Source organism: Callorhinchus milii, unplaced genomic scaffold (genome assembly GCF_018977255.1).
Source record: "Callorhinchus milii isolate IMCB2004 unplaced genomic scaffold, IMCB_Cmil_1.0 Scaffold1, whole genome shotgun sequence".
NCBI classification, from domain to species: Eukaryota; Metazoa; Chordata; class Chondrichthyes; order Chimaeriformes; family Callorhinchidae; genus Callorhinchus; species Callorhinchus milii.
Window position 1 is genome coordinate 86973916 of NW_024704742.1, and position 17629 is coordinate 86991544.

Below are 17629 nucleotides of genomic sequence, written 5' to 3' on the forward strand. Positions count from 1 at the left end.
CTCGCATAGGTCTGATCTGTATAAATCATATAATCACCCAAGTCCTACATCTGCCCAAGTCCTGTTGAATTTCCTAGTATTAATTAAGTTCCACATAACTCACTTTGCATTAATCATATTAAATGTATGGCCCTAAATGATAAGACTTCTGTTATGTTTACTGTAGCCACCAGCTATAATTAAGTAGTCTATGTAACGAGAGAATACTTGGCAGATATCTTTTCAATGTAACCTTCAGAGAAGTGAATCCAAATCAATTCACAAGTTTTTGTTTGAAAAAAAAGTTACCTTGTTGTGGGATAAACTATCAAACACTGCTCTGGGCCGAGTGAGCAAGTTCCAGCCAGTGCAAGACAATAAAAATCCTGTGAAGTGCTTTGAGAAGTTTTGACAACATGATAAGTCACTATATCAAACGTAAGTGTTGTTATAAAAGTTTACTCGGAATTGGTTGCCGTACAGTAATATTTTGTGATCAGCTGTTTGGATCAACTCGATTCTGAAATTATCATCTTGGAGTAGTTTAGGAAACTGGACACAATCATGATCAGTGAAATAGGTATTCATTTAAGCAATGGAACCATACTGAATCCAAAGAACCAAAGTCACTACACATCACAGTAAAATCACATGAACCGTTTTGAGACGTTTCGACAATGTGATATTGTTCTATATAAAAGGTGAGGATTATCATTATCTTGGGGTTATTATCCTAGGCAGAGCCAGTTCCTCAGATATCAAATCATAAATCAGACAGTAAACATTTATATTCAAATAAATCAACATCCTTTTTACTTCTGAACACATATTTAGTTTTCAGGTGATTGAATAACTGGGTGAGCACTATTGCAGATTTAGCCAGTGCAGAGCTACAATGCTCTCTAGACATACTGAATGAATGTAGTCTTGTACAATGACTTACTTACTCTTATATACAAAACAAAATACTTAACACTGCTGGGGCTGGGCTGAGGGTGGGAGTCATTTCCTCTCAACAACACTGTAACCATTTTTCAATTGAAGTTACATCCAAAAGCTGCAACACTTAAATTGGTAAACTGATTTACACCAACAAAATCTTTAAAAATGTTAGCAACCATACAATAGAGATGAGAATTGCCTGATTTTAACAAATATAAATATTTTCAGTTTACAAAAAACACACCCACCTTCCCAAGTTTGCATTAGAATATGAATAAGCAATAAGAAAGGAAACTCAAGGCTGTTAGCCCCACTACTTCCACAGAGAATGTAGTAATGCGCAGATCTTAGACTCCGCTAAACTTATTTGATCTGTGGCAGGTGAATAACTATAGGAGAATGTTAACAGATAAGTCTTGTGAATTCGTCACAATTTCCTCCCTCTCCTTTCCTCTGACCGAAACCCCCAGACTACCTATTTAACGTGACAAACTAAAGCTTAGAATCTATTCACTCAGTGTTGTTGGGATGTGGAATGCCTCGCCAAGTAAGGTGGTAGAAGATTTGTAGGAGGTAAATCAACAGGTATATGAAGATTAGGGACTTGAAGAAGTATGGGAGGGCAGCGGGTTTGAAGTTGCAGCTTGCCTTGAGAGTCACTGCAGGATCTAAGGGCCGAATGGACTCCTTCTGCGCTGTAATTTTTATAATTCTTAATGCTGTACTTTCTCTTTAATGTTAAAATGAAAACTGTACTATGAACTAAAAATAATAATAGTAATCATTCAGAATTCACATGACAATATCACTGTATACTAAAGAGAATAACTTCCACATGTTTTGCTCATGTACAATGCTTTGTGTGGGGAAAAAAATCAGTTAACACTGTTAATGCAGGCAAAGCCTATTGCTTTTGCCAGGAGTGTGACTGAGATTTAGAGAGTTCAGTTAATGAACCAGATTAATCTCCAATACAATGCAATGTACATTTATAGAGCTCCCTTCACATCAGGAGGTCGTCTCAAAGCCATGGACACTACTGTCTAGGCTCTCTAGCTGGTGTGGGGAGGGGAAAGTTGACCGAAAATCTTGAGATGCACCTTGAACAAGAGGGAAGGAGTCAGAGCAATTCTGGGATGGAATAGTAGAGAGCAGATATATTTCTAAAATGCAAATATTATTTTCATTTCTTCTAGATGTCTCAAAGCACTTCACAGGATATACTGCCAAGTGAATTGACTGTATATTTGTGGGCGAAATGCGGCAGCGAATTGTGCACAGCAATGTCCCACAAACAGTTGTGGATTGAAGTGACCAATTTTTTTTCTCTTGAGGGATTATTATCAGTTCCGTGGAGTAAAGAAACTTACCCAAGGTTTCATCCTGCTGGGAATCAAACCCAGGTCTCTCGCTTGCAAGGCGAGTGCTCTAACCACTGAGCTACAGGACTCCACAGAGTGTACGTGGGAATTTTCAGTGACGGAATGATACAATCTTTGTTCTAAGAGAATCTAAGAGTTTGCTACCAATGGATTTGTTGCCCATTTCGGAAATTATATATATTTAAAAGCCAAGTACTATCCACTCATTACCCAACAAGGAAGGAGAGGGAATTACAAGGAATGTTTGTTTAATATGGTTGGCATGGCAAATAAATACTGGCGTTTGATATAGTGCCTCATGAAGTCAAAACACTTCACAAAATGAATGTTTGACTGTTATGCAGACAAACACAACAGCTAATCTGTACCAGCAATGTTCTACAAACAGCAATTGCACAATTAAATCTGTTGAGGGTGGAGAAAGAGGGTAGGGATTGGGTGGGGGAGGATTATTGTCTAGTATACTAGGAATGCTTCTTGCTCGCGTGAAATATTGCCCTGAGATTTTGGACATCAAATTAATCCAGCAGAATGTCTTGGTTTTAATGTTTTATGAACCCTCCAGTAATGCAGTGCTCTGAGCAATGTACTATAGTCTCAATCTAAATTATGAGCTCATATCCTGGTATGGAGCTCGAAACTACAAATGCTCTGACAGAGGCGAGTGATAAGTAAGATAAACTACGATCCCTAAATCCAAGTAGTATTACTGTAGAGACTGCACATAATGTAATCAATTTTGATAATAATAATTTTGGACACTACTTTTAAACAATGATGATTACGAATCAACAAAATCCCTGAATAATTCTATAGCAGGCAGGTAATGGTGTACTTAAAAAAACACCTGCAACTCGCAAGGAAAGAGCTAGAAATGCCACCAACACCCCTGAATAAATAAAACTCCAAGGAATCAACCCATCATAAACTGCATTGCTCAGCCCTGACAAACTGTGTCCCGTATGCAATATTCCAGTGATCCCCAAGTTAGCTATGGAGTACTGGGCTATAAAGGAAAGCTAGTAGGGGCTCCAAAGTACTCGCTGAAACAGACCACGGAGAAGCAATGAGATCCAAGCTTCTAAAGCCAAGGAAATAATTCATGGAGTGAATGTAAGGAACATTTGTTCATAACCAAGAGGAAATGGACACTACTTCATGTTAACAAAGAAATCAGAGCAATATTTGGGGCTTTTAACTAAATTGACTGACTTATCCAGTAGAAAGCTAACCAACCACCCCCCAAAAAACATTTTTGAGTTAACTGGGTCTGAGGTTAAAGTCCAAAATGAGTCCAGTGTTCTAGGCATAATCATCCCTTCTGATAGCCCATTAACCCCACTCCCTTCTCTCAGCTAACTTCAGCCTTTAGCACGTCCCTCATCTCCTCAACTGCTCAATCAGTAGCCGTGCTTTCAACTGCTACTCACCAAATTCTGGAACTTCTTGTTTCAATCCCTCCACCTTTCCCCTCTCTTTGTCCATCTTTAGATTGTGCCTGAAGACCTTCCTCTTTAACCGTGCCAATAGTGACATTTCTCCTCTCTATTCCCTCCAAGCCCTAATGATGAACCAGGCTAGCTAGTCTGGTATCAGCTTTGCTTCGGAGTACTGCAAGGAACCAGATTATCTTGACCACCATAGAGGATTGAACCGATTGTGATAGTCCATTGCCAGGACAGTCACCTTGAAGCCAACTCAAAGCCTTAGCTTTATAAATAGAGGCACAGAGTATAAAAACAAGGAAGTTATGTTGAACCTTTACTAATCGCTGGTAAGACCTCATCTGGAGTATTGTGTACAATTCTTGGTACCATACTTTAGGAAGGATGTCAGAAGATTGGAGAGGGTATAGAGGAGATTCACAAGAATGATATCAGGGATGAGGGGCTACAATTATGTGGAGAGACTAGAGAGGCTGGCATTATTCTACTTTTAGCAGAGAAGGTTGAGGGGAGATTTAATAGAGGTGTTCAAAATTATGAGGGGTTTTCATAGAGTAGATAGGGAGAAACTGTTTCCTCTGGCATGTGGGTCGGTAACCAGAGGACATAGATTTAAGATAATTGGCGAACAACAACAAAATTACATTTGTATAGCAGCTTTCACGTTGGGAGGATGTCCCAAGGTCCTGGAAGGTCAGTGTTTCAGATCTGAGTTGCGGGTTGGGATTGGGGAGGGCAGGGAATTGAAGCAGGTGATCAAAAATACGGTCGAAGGAGGGTTTTGAAATGGGTCTTGAAAGAGGTAAGGGAGGGGGTGAGGTGGAGGGACTGCAGGAGTTCCAGAAGGTAGGGGCACAGTGGCAGAAGGCCCGCCCGCCAATGGTAGAGTGGGCGAGGCAGGGGGTGTGAAGCAGGCTGGAGCCCGCTGAGCGGAGGGAGCGGGCAGGATGGTAGAGGGTAAGGAGGTTGGAGAGGTTGGGGGGAGCGAGGCCATGGAGGGCTTTGAAGGTGATGACCAGGATCTTGAATTGTATCCTCTGAGTGATGGAAAGCCAGTGGAGTCAGGCGAGGATGGGGGTGAGATGGTCATGGAGTTTGGTGCAGGAAGACACAGGCTAGAGTTCTGGATGATCTGCATAGGAGAGGAGTGGTGTGGGAATGCTACCAGTGGATAGGGAGAGGTTTATGATGTCTGTGAGTAGAGGGGCAAGGAGGTGGAGCTGGGAAGTAAGAAGAGGGGTAGGGAAGGAGTCGAGAGAGTTTCACACAGTTTATAGTGGCGATGAGAGAGGAGGGGGAGACAGGTTCGAAGGTGTGGAGGGAGGGATGGGTAGGGGTGGGGTGAGAGAGGAAGATGGGGAGGGGGTAGCAGACGGAAGGCAGAGGCAGCTAAGTGGATCCCCTCGTCTTTGGATTCAAGGAAGTCCAGCATCATCTTGCAGAATATATATATTTTGTTTCGCCTGGCAAAAGAACAAGAGGGCAGATGAGGATAATTTTTTTCACCAGAGAGTTGTTACTATCTGGAATGAACTGCCTGAAAGGGTGGTGGAAGCAGATTCAATAATAGCTTTAAAAGGGAATTGGATAGGTACTTAAAAAGGAAAAAATTGTAGGGCTATGGGGTAAGAGCGGGGATGTTGGATTAATTGCTAGCTCTCTCAAAGAATGCCTCCTTCTGGGCTGTAAGATTTTATTCTATGACTCTCAAGTTGGAATAATGAAAATCCAGTATCTAGCAACTGTAGTAAGTTGGGTAACGTTTTTCAGATCAAGATCAGGGACTTAAACCTGGGCTTTGAAGTTGCTGTTCCATTTAACTTGCATAGCATTATGGAAGTTGCACCTAGGTTTCATGTAAAATTGAATGTTAAGGATCCTTGAGTAATGTATGGTGCAAGGCAATAGCAAAGGAGGAGTGACTCCAAACAAAGCTATCTCACATTTGCTTTCAGGAAACAGCCTGGGTTGTATTTCTGTTCCCCACAATTAACATTCTTGAGCTACTAAAGCAGTAATGTCCCACCCAGAGATTGATTAACTCTTGTAGGTTATACATTTACAGTACAACTCCAAGGCCATAGCAAAGAATGATCGTTTCAACCTACAGGCGTTTGTGTGGATAACAATGTATGACAGCAAGTCTTAAGATATTTATACTTGATCAGGTGATCTTTTGCTCCACCCCATTGGACTCTGAATTCAAAGGAGGTAGAAACTAAACATTCCATTCCTTATTGCCAGTTTGAACTGCTCGACTGTGGGAAAACAAATTAAAATGAATAAATCTCAAGCCAATAACCAGTTGTCACCTTCCAGTAATAAACTAGAATTAAGAGAACAATCTCTTATCTTAAATTGACTATCTAAATTGACGAACAAGTTATGTTAACTGAATCCTTTTCATTTGGTCATGTTTTGGTGAAGTGGAGAAGTGTATAAATGTTTAAACTCTACATTATCGACTAATGAACTAACAATATGGGGCTGTTTAACATGAAGACAATACAAAAGAATCTTAGTGGTAAAAGTGATTTGGAACTAATATGCAACATGGAGCATTCCCTCCTCGTCACGCAATTTAAACCATCAATGCATTGAAGAGGAAATTTGATGCATGCATATGGGGAAGGGAGGTAACGGATATGGTAGAGGAGATTAGGAGTGCAGGCTCATGTGGAGTATGAACACGGCCATGGACTAGTTACACAAAATGGCCTGTTTTGTGCAGTTTAGTGTAATGATACACCAACATAGTATTGAGCCTGAGACTACATGATCCACAGCAATCGCCCTCTTCCCTTGCTCCCTTCAAGGTCCGCTTGAAATGTACTTTTGGCTATCTCTCCTTCCCCCACTCCCACCATTAGCTTGGGTGCAAACAGACTGTCCAGCACCTTGGGACATCCTCCCAATGTGACAGGTGCTATACAAATGTAAATTTGTATTGTATTGTTGCCTTTCCAAATTCAGCTGATGAGCTGGCCTGGCTAGTGTGTCATTACGAAGATTGACTCAATTCTGATATTCTGTTGCCAAGGAGGTCACCCTCACAGTGAAGTCCTGGGTAGCATTATCCTTCCATGCAAGGAGCTACAATAATAACATTACATTTGTATAGCGCCTTTCACGTCGGGAGGATGTCCCAAGGCACTGGATAGTGTACAGCATTTCAACTTGAGCTGGGGACAGGGGGTAGAAGGGAGGAGAGGGGAAGGGGTGTGACAATTGGTAAGGTTGAAGAGGAGGGTTTTGAGGGTTTTGAAGGAGGCGATGGAGGGCGAGTCGGAGTGATTGAGGGATGGAATTCCAGAGGTTGGGGACAGAGTGGCTGAAGGCTCTCCCGCCAATGGTGGGGCGGGTGGGTCGGGGGACGTGGAGCCGGCCAGAGCCGGCTGAGTGGAGGGAATGGGTGGGTTGGTAGGGAGTTAGGAGGTTGCAGAGGTAGGATGGGGCGAGGCCATGGAGGGCTTTGTATGTGAGGACCAGAATCTTGAACTGAATCCTCTGAAGGATAGGGAGCCAATGGAGTCGGGCGAGAGTGGGGGAGATGGGGTCACGGAGTTTGGTGCGGGAGAGGACACGAGCTGTGGAGTTCTGGATTATCTGCAGCCTGTGGAGGGAGGAGTGGGAAGGCCAACAAGCAGGGCGTTTGCATAGTCGAGCCTGGAGGTGATGAAGGCATGAACAAGAGTTTCAGCGGCTTGAGGGGTGAGGTAGTGGCGGAGTCGGGTGATGTTACGGAGGGGAGGGAAGGCAGAGCGGGTCACGGCTTGGATGTGGGGTCGAACAAGACACCTAGGTTCCTGACTGGCTTGGTGAGTTTTAGTGTTGCAACCATGGAAGTTGATGCTGCCAGAGCCTGAGGTGCTGAGGCGCTCTTGCTATTGTTTAAAAAATACATATAATTTTCCAATTTAGCATCAACTTAAACATTTCACTGGGAAACAAAAACTGATCAAGTATTGAACCACCAGTAATAGATTTTAGTTTCTCAACTCTCCTTGATAGATAGAGTTTGTATAGATAAGAGATTGAATAAGACCTCAATAACTGTGGTTCATTTCAATGTGCAAACATCACCTTTTACTTGGGGCAAAATCAGACCTGCAGACAGCAAGTTAATTGAAGGTCAGTCTGTTTTTGACATTTCGTGGAAATATTTTGAAGAAGCTGACATTTGAGTTGAAACTGTATTGATCCAATATGTTGTGTGTTACTGATAAAAAGAGATAGTCAAATCTCCCACAGTGCCCCGACTACGCAGCAACCAAAAATATCTAGACTTGTACATATGATGAGTCAGACCCTATCAAGCAGGTAGCTTTCTGCTCTTGTTTTTAGATTAGGTGAACCCAGGAGTTATATTGCAGTAATGTTGCACTATATTTCTTCTGAACAAGACAATCTCCAGCGGCAACTTGTGTGATAAAGGGGCTGTTTTTCCCCTGAACACCCTTCTGGAGAGTTGAATCTCCATTGCTTTTGCAAACAAGAGCTCGGAGTAAACATTCTTATTTTAAAGAATAAAATAATATTTTATTATTAATATAAATAATATAAATATTAAAATTGTGGCAATGGACTGAGTGGACCCAGGGCAGTTCTGTGGATGCCTAGTTTGTAAACTTCTGGTCTGAGCAGTAAAAATCCCTGTTCAAAGAGTTGCGTATCCACCATTTGTGTACATTTCTACCACTATTATTTGGGTAGCGCAGATCCCAAAATAATTTAACGGCAGTTTACACATGTGTAGAAACCAGACATCCCTGCGATATTAATGCAGATTAACAGTTTAAATACTACCACTCTACCCTTCTGCTGAGTTCATGCCATGGGTATATTGAAGAAATCATTGTTTCAAACTGGAAAACTGTGATTTTACAGCAGCCAGTCATTAAAAATATACACTGTACAAAGATTTATAGGTTGACTCTCCAATACAGGGCTGGGGATGTGCTCATTATCGGACATGCCATCCTTCGGATGAGACGATAAACCAAGGTATAGTCTGCCTGTTTAGGCGGATGTTAAAAATCCCATGACACTAATCGAAAAGAGAAGGGAATTTCTCCTGGTGTCCTGGTCACCAATCCCCCAAATAAAATTGGTCTCTAACTTCATGGCTGTTTGTGGGACATTGCTGGGCGCACAATGGCTACCACATTCACACAAAATGCAGTCAATCCACTTTACAGTATATTCTGTGAAGCGCTTTGAGAAGTCTTAACAATGTGATAAGGCGTTATATCAAATGCAAGGATTATTACCATAAATTGCTGCACTTAAGTGATGTTGGTTACAAGGCTATCAAAAGTCTGCAACCAGTCTATGCTGGAAGCTTTGTTGGAATGCTGTCAGAGTATCAGAATGAGGCAACCCCTCCAGTTTGGCGATATGGCTCAGTGGCCTCATGCAATATGAAAGTGGCATTAAAGAAAAAGAGATCAAACTTCAACCAGAAATACTTGCTGCTATTGGTGTGCCATGTTAATACAAAAAAGAGCCCGTAGTTTAGCGGGGAAAAACAAATGTGGAGAAAGTAGTTTCTGCTTCTTAACTGTTTGGAAAAAGGATGTCTCAGCCAGGGTACGCTATTTAAGAACGTGAGTTTTGTGCAGTCAAATTTAAGATGTTTGCCCAAGATGCTGACTCCATGCAAATCTTTAAGAATAATAAGCTTTAAAAAGAGAAACCAACACTTTGAAAGACTTCAATCTAAAGTCTGAAGCCATTCAGAAAGACGGAGGTAAAGCAATGGGTAAGAATGTTAACTTTGATACTAACAACATCGTGCCGATAGCAGTGTTAGTTTTCATATTGTATGGTAAATAAAGTTGGTACATTTGTTTAGTCTGTAAACTTCTAAGGTCTCTGGAGCAATATTCCCTTTTCAAAGATGAGTTTGCTGGCTTGGCTCGTGACCACATTGTAACAGTATGCAGACTGGTAGTTAAGGGTTAACCCACATTCAGTATTTGAGGCAAAAAGGTAGCCTGTCAGACATGCACTTAATAAGGGCTCACAAATCTGTGTTATTATTATTTCAGGGGATACAAGTTTTACTTGTTGCTAGTCTATTATACGTATCAGTACCCAAAAGCCTGAAAGTTGTGGTTTATAGTAAATGATCTAAAATGACTAAAACTAGTTTTAGTGTATAATGGGAATCTCGACACCACCCACAAACATCTTAAACTCTACACACAACAAAATGGTACTGCCTTTCGAAAAAAAGCACACATCAGTCGCTAAACATATTAGTATGATTATTTGTCAAGGTTTTATTTTTCAACTATCATTCAAACAACTACAAGAAAGCAGTAAACCCAGGAAAGCAAGATATTCTTGAACCCCATGTGGGAAAATAAAAGTAAAGAGGACAATAGTCTTAAAATACTGCATAGCATATTTAAAGTTCAAATAAAGTTATAGGCCCAGACAGGCCTGACATAAGGTTGACACAATATTTAACTTCAATAGCAGGAAAGGATGAATTGGTTTACTTTCTAACATGTTTTCAATATTCGTGGGGTCCTGGCTGAATTTTCCTGTGAAGGGATGTAATGACACCATCAAAGCAAGAACCTGCAAAACGTTTCTTCCTAAAATCAATAGAGGGTTTAAGATACTCAAAACATGCAGGCCTGATGTTAACCCTAATGTGATTCTAAGAATGAAAGAAAAATACAAAAATGTCAAGACGTCAGCAGAAATCTACTTCCCAACCACTGCACCAATTTAGCAATAATAATAACATTTGCATTTAATATAGTGCCTTATCACATCATTGAGATGTCTCAAAGCACTTCACGGAACAAGTTATAAAGTAGATTGACTGTGTATTTTGTGGGTGAAACACGGCAGCCAATTGTGCACAGCAGTATCCCACAAACAGTTGTGGATTGAATGACCAAATTTCTTTATTTGTTTATTGGAGGGATTATTATGAGCTTAGTTCTGGAAGACTAACTCATATCAAAGAAGCAGAGCTTTATTAATTGGGAGCGTATAACCTTCAGCATGGCAATCAGTTTTGCATGCGTCAAACTGACACCCAACTGAACAAAAAAAAGGCCATTCTGACCTTGGTCCTTTGAGGAAATCTGCACACCTGAAAGATGTTCAAGACATCAACATTTTGTCAACACCTATTCCCTATTTGCAAGACCTTGAAATTCACGGGGTGAATTCAAATAGTCTTATTTATGTCCCTCACTAAATGGATGTTCAGTCTCCCAGAAACACCTTTCAAAATGCAAAACTCCACTGTCCACATTCTCATCCACATTAAACTCTGTACCTCCCATTACTCCAGTCCTTGTCAAACTCCATTGCCTCCCTGTCACAGAGTGGATTGATTTCAAGATCCTCAATCTTGTATTTCAATCCCTTCACGCCTGGCACCCTCTATCTCTCCAATCTGCTCTCCCTACACGACTACCAGCTGCCTCCGCTCGACTGCATTCTCCTTGTTCCCCAGACCCTCTGCTCCACCATCAGCGGCCGTGCTTTTAGCCACTATGGCCCGAAGCTGTGGAACTCTCTCCCTCAATCCCTTCGCCTTGCTCCCTCTCTCCCCATTTTCAGGTCGCGTTAAAGAACTTCCTCTTCGACCGTGCCCATGGTTACCTTCCCCCTCCCATTTGTTGGGCCTGGTTATTCGAAAAATCAGCAGAGGTAACCAATTGCACACAAAGCAATGTGTGGTTACATGTATGGTCCTGGTTCCTGCTCCACATAAATATAAGTACCATTGTGTAAAGATGGTCCTCTCAAAACATTGCCTTTAAGATTCTAACAAGGTGGCAGCCACCTCCTGACCACCTCTTAGGGTCTCACAAACAGTCATGGGCAGGGTACCATGTGAATGGCTCCCACTATTTGAGTAGCAGGTTGAAGCAGCCCAATTATAGCCATTCTAGAGTAAATGTTGTCTGAAAGTGCAGAAACTGGACCTAAAAGCGAGTCCTCCACTCCCTGTGGTTGAGATTGTGATCAACTGCCCAGCAGCAGTAAATGCAAGACCTGCTATGGAGTCCCAGAAATTAGCTATAAAGGCAGTGGTCTTAAAGTAGATGTGTAGGTACTATACTTTTGAGAAACAGACCATTGGAAACCAGGATTAGTTATTATTCAACAACAACAAAATTACATTTGTATAGCACCTTTCATGTCAGGAGAATGTCCCAAGGTGCTGGACAATCAGTGTTTCAGACCTGAGCTGGGGGTCAGGATCAGGGAAGGGATTCACATCAATGACCGCAAGGTTGTGGGCAGGGAATCATCCTACTGAGCATCATCCCATCCCTGTTAACCATGCAAGTCAAAGCCCTAACAGGTAGGGTAATCCTCGCTGGACAAGCAGACGGAAAGCTTGCCAAACAGTGATATCAATGGCAAGCTATGCAGTTTTAGCTGGTTAGACTCCAGCAGTTACCCCAACACACACTCTAAGGTCCTCAAGCCCTTGGCTCCTGCCAACCTGCACCTAATACTTTCCAGAATTAGATAAGCAGGATGCGTCCCTCCAGGGAGAGAGTGCACATTCCATTCCAACATTCTCTCTCTGGGTTTTCCATGTATAGGTGGGATGCATGGAATTCTCAGTTTGATTTGGATACTCTTGACACACGTGTCAGACACCCAGCTGACCAAAAAAAGACCACCAGGCAACAAATCCTGCCAGAAGTCAAATTATCCTAGGATCGTTTGGATTTAATTTACAAACATGGCAGTGCAGACAGATGCAATAAGCAGTGACTCAGACTCAGCAGGACATCTGATGGTTACTTAATTTTTTCCAGAGCCGATATGACATTTTAACTGACAGAAATGCCTTACAAGTCACACAAGAATATTCAATTCATCCATAAAATTTGTAGAAAAAAATTATTTTTATCTCTTTGCCTCAACACCATATCCATCTCAGTATATAATTAGAAATGGTTTTCAAATATAATTGGAGCACATTTGTGTTCATAAAAACTTTAGATTCTGTATTATGACAGGGCACATTAAAAATGGGCAGCGCTTCTGGGTCGTTGGGTTGCAGGTGACATCATTGCCTGTGAGGGAAGCTGGTAATTGCTAGCGAGAACCTTTCCAACCTTTTTTTAAGGCCATTGCTAGGTGCTGGGAGCCCTTCTGTACTGACCCTCTATTGCTGTGTGCAACTGGCTGCCACATTTCGCCCACAAAATATACAGTCAATTCACTTTACAGTATATTCTTTGAAGTACTTTGAGATGTCACAAAGACATGATAAGGTGCTATATCAAATGCAAGGATTGTTATTATTGTTATTATTATTAGGAAGCCAGATGTTAACCACCGCTGATATACTGTGGGTTTACAGTACACCTACGCTATAAGCTGAAACATGCTATTACTAAGGCACATTATACAACTCAGTCAAGTCTGCATTCATAGTGTTTTACACAGTGTATTCCACCTAATTATAGGTGAGAAGGGATTAATTATTGAATTATGCCTGTAGATTCTTCAGCCATCAAAAAGTGTGTGTGTGTGTGTACTCTGCATGTGTATTGTAATAGATCATGCAAGTTAAAGCTTTTTTTTCCAAAATTTTAACAATAGAAGGAATTATCATGGCTTCCCTCACTCAAATGGGGTAGGTTCAATTGTGTGCCTTTTTGCACTGTGAATTTGTTACACATGAGAAATAAAACAAATTGTAAAGATATCAGTGTTGATATCAGAAAATAAATCTTCTTTCGCCCCCAAAGATGTTGGCAACTTTAGCTTGCTCACAATTGAATGAGAGATGGATTTTAAATCATTAATATTTATAATATTTATAAAATTGCAGCATTAAGATAATACATTCTTGTAAACACTGCCAAAAAGGAATAATTTTAGGATAATTTACATTTATTAATGAATGTGGTGAATCAGGTTTACCTGTTAAGTGTGAAGAACAGATCTTCCATGTTAAGAACCTGCAAATATTTCAGAGACGCAATGGTCTCAGGAGTTTCAAATTATACATAATTACATTAAAATAATTCTGTTCTGGAATATTAGTTTTTTGTTGCAATTTGATGAATTCACAGGAGAAAACATTGTGAAAACATTTATACGGTTGCAAGAATCTAGCACAATGTATATTTTGTGATCAGCACAGTTTTAAAGGCGTGCAAATGTGATTGAGACTTTTTTTTGGAAAAGGCGCTAGAATTGTGTGCTTAAGTCAATGTGGTGTCAGAATCAAAGATTTATTGGCCAAGTCAAATACTCCTCATTAGATCATTTTATTTACAAATGCAGAACAAAAAATATAGGGTTTTTTATGTAAAAAGAAAATACCAATAAACAATGCTCACCCAGCACTGCACTGAAATGTCAGACTAGACTATGAGTTCGAAGTCCCTAAGTGGGGCTTGATCCCACAACCTTCTGACTCAGAAGTGACAGTGCTACCAACAGAGCTAGGAAAACATCCTGATATAGCAGCAACTTCATTAAATACTCAATCCTGAGTTAAACTTCAAATCAAATCCTCGATTTTCTCCCCTCCTCTTGAAAGTCCTGGGATCATCACAGGCATCTATTCACCTCTGGTATTTTCCTCAAATGACAAAATGCACAAATAATATTACCTACATACCAAGATTCACTATATTGCTAATCAGTAATAGTCTGTAAAGTATTCGGGACATTTATTTGACGTGAAAGGAGGTGCTGAAATGCAAGTAATTTAGTGGATGTGAGGCTGGACAGCAAGTTCAATATTGCGTTAAACTGGATAGTGAGTAAAGTGGGTATTGCTGTTGAGCCCATTCCTGTGTTCATACATTGACAGTCACATATCAAACTTGTAATAGATGATACCAAATAATTAGGCTTACAGCCTTAGCCAACTTTCACTCACAAGACCAGGGTCTTCGGTCTTTCCTGCATAACCAAAGTTCCATGCTAGGAAGTGGCTTGCACGACAATTGCAGTCTAATTTAGTATCACTCCCATTTCTGGTATTACTGCCTAAAAGATCCTACAGACTAAAGGATGGACTTCATCACAGTTGAACATCGTTTGAGGGCATCTCAGAAATGAAGGAAATCTATCAATCTTCTTTTCATTTCCCCGTCACTTTGAAATTGATGGTAACCGGAATCCAAAGTGGACCAGTACAAAGTACGTCAGTCTATTAAATATGCCTTTAAAACTGTAGTGAGTTTCCAGTGTACCAAGTAATTGAGGATACTACTGGAAGCTTGTAATGCAAAGTAGTTCCAACTAAACTCAATCAAACTGGAAAAGCCGTTTATTCTTTCTGTCAGCTGGGAGTCTGACACACGTAGAAACCAATTACCATGAGTAAGGGTATTCAAATCCAGACTGAATTCCATGCCTGCCACCTGCACATGGAAATTCCCTAATTTGGAATTGAATATGCACTCTCTCCCTAAAGTATTATTTATTTCTAAATTTACTGTTGAAGGTAACACCCAACCCAATGGATTTACTAATATTTCTTATTTCAAAGAATAATGAAAAATACAACAGAACTCATAATAAAATGATAGCTTCCTGACAAATTCACTTGGGAAATAATTAATTGAACATTACGATCAAGACTAATAAACGAAAAAAGCAATCAAGTACAAATAAATGCTTTGTATTCCTCGTTTAAACCTCGAGTACACAAGCACAGCTTTCAAAACAAAGGCTCTTTATCAAAGTATCATGCAACACATCTATATCATGATTTTCCATACACGGGTAGCTTTGAAGCGTAATGCAAAAGTCAGAGAACTGTTGGAAATATTTTTCTTTAAAATAGATTCCAGCTGTAATTTAAATCTTCATTTTCTCTGGGAGAATAGGCCTGGAGAAGATAGTATAGGAAGGGTGAGGGGAGACTGAGGGGGTTTGAAGGACAGGACATTTTAAAAATGGACCCACTGGGATATGGTAAATTCATATAGCAATTCACATAACAAGTCTCAAAGCACTTCACAGGATTTGACTGTAAAGTGTAGTGACTGTGTACTCTCTAGTCGATGAACACGCCTGCAAGCAAGGCACCGAACCAGAATGCCTTAAATTCATAATAAAAAATAATTGATTGAAATGCTTTTAATAGGGAAATAAATGAATAGTTCAGAATTAAGGGTGTTAATGGATATGGAGAAACACTAAAATATCTGCCATGTGCTTGCTTGTTCTCATTCGTGCGCGTTTTCTCTTGCGTATGCTCGTGTGTTCGTGCGTGTTTGTGCTCATGCATGCACATTTGTTCGTGTATTCGCTCGCGTGGGCTCATGTATGTGCGTTCGTGCTTGTGTGTGTGCGCTTTTGTGCTCGTGTGTGTGCGTTTGTGCTCATGTGTGTATGTGTGCGCGTAAGAAATACACTCACATATTGGCAATTTCTCAACATTGAATTAAAACCTACATAAGAAGGTTCAAGGCCATCAATAGATTGCAATACAAGTAGATGATTGTTTATGACATAACAACGCTTCTCTGTAATATTTTAATTACATGCCGTCATTTCATAACATTGAGGCAAACTAAAGTCAGCGTGCTTTCCTACTGTTTCCAACAGTAATTTAGTTTTGCTTATGAAAGCGTCAATTTGTACTTAAAGATTGTAAAAAAAAATTCAGGATTCTAAATCTGTGTCTCAAAATTCAGTACCCAAATCAGGATCTCTCTCTCACGCTCCCTCCTCTTTCTCCAACCCAAGTTGATTCCACATCACATACAGGACAACAACTTGTACTTATATAGCGCCCCGCATGCTAGGTAGCATCCCAGAGCACTTGAGAGTGGCGGAGCATGGCTCCGAGCCGGGGGGAAGGGGAAGTGACTGTAAGCACGATCATAGAGGAAGATTTTCAGCCACAACCTGAAAATGGGGAAGGAGCGGCCAAGGTGGAGAGATAGAGGAAGATTGTTCCAGAGTTTCGGGGTGAAAGCATGGCCACCGATGGTGGAACAGAAGGCACGAAGGACAGAAGGAGACCGGAGCCAGCCAGCCTCTCTTAAGGAATCAGAAAGCAGACTTCAAATTTAGTACAGAACTCAAAACACTAGCTCACTTAACCAAGCTGAGTGAATTTAACACTAAACACATGGCAGTGCATCTTCTCCAATGCAACACATTCAGGCATAATATGCTCAGCGCATTGTGATCAGTCACATGGGAAGCTTCTTGTGCAGACTTTTACAATGTGCCTCCACCAAACACTTGCACTAATCTACAAAATACAGTCACTACACTTTACAGTACATCCTGTGAAGCTTTGAGACATCTTCCCACACTATATCAAATATAAGGCTTATTATGAAGTGTGAAAAGAATGGGAAAGACATTTTTTGGTTAGGCTGCGAAACCAAACACTCGTGCTTGTGTCAGCTATTTGCAGCGTTCATTGTGTCTGTCCTAGTAGGTGTACAGTATTAAATCAAGCTTATGGGACTATCATTAAATTATGCTAATTAGGTTAAGAACGAAACAGATTTCTCTCAACACTACGAACCCTATCTTTATGACTAAATCAGTCATGCCACAGAAGACATTGCCAAACAATGCCAATTAAACCCAATCTGGTATACACAAATAAGATTGTTCTAACGTATAGCGCTGTTTTTACAAAATGTGCAGCTAATATAATGGCTATTTTATGGCCATTAACGTAATTAAATTCAATCTTGAACAATCAGAGCACAAAACAATCTTTCCAGTCAAAATGCTACAGTGACAAAGTGCTGTGCTTTTGCTGCTTTGAAAAAGATCAACATTTTACTGTAAAGTTCATATTCATGTCCTCGATCAACATCCTACTTAAGTGTTAGGCAAGTTTCCTTACTCCACACGTCTGTTTGCCTAGCAGTAAGTAGGAACCTGACT

The 17629-nt window shown here is 40.6% G+C and overlaps 1 protein-coding gene and 1 non-coding gene across 5 annotated transcripts in view; both read right to left on the reverse strand.

Moving 5' to 3' along the window:
* Window positions 1-17629, reverse strand: part of pip5k1bb (phosphatidylinositol-4-phosphate 5-kinase, type I, beta b) — a 125920-nt gene that overhangs the window by 91691 nt on the left and 16600 nt on the right. The gene's annotated exons all lie outside the window — the stretch shown is intronic.
* trnaa-ugc lies at window positions 2300-2371 on the reverse strand. The gene has a single exon. It is a non-coding gene; the product is annotated as a tRNA-Ala (tRNA).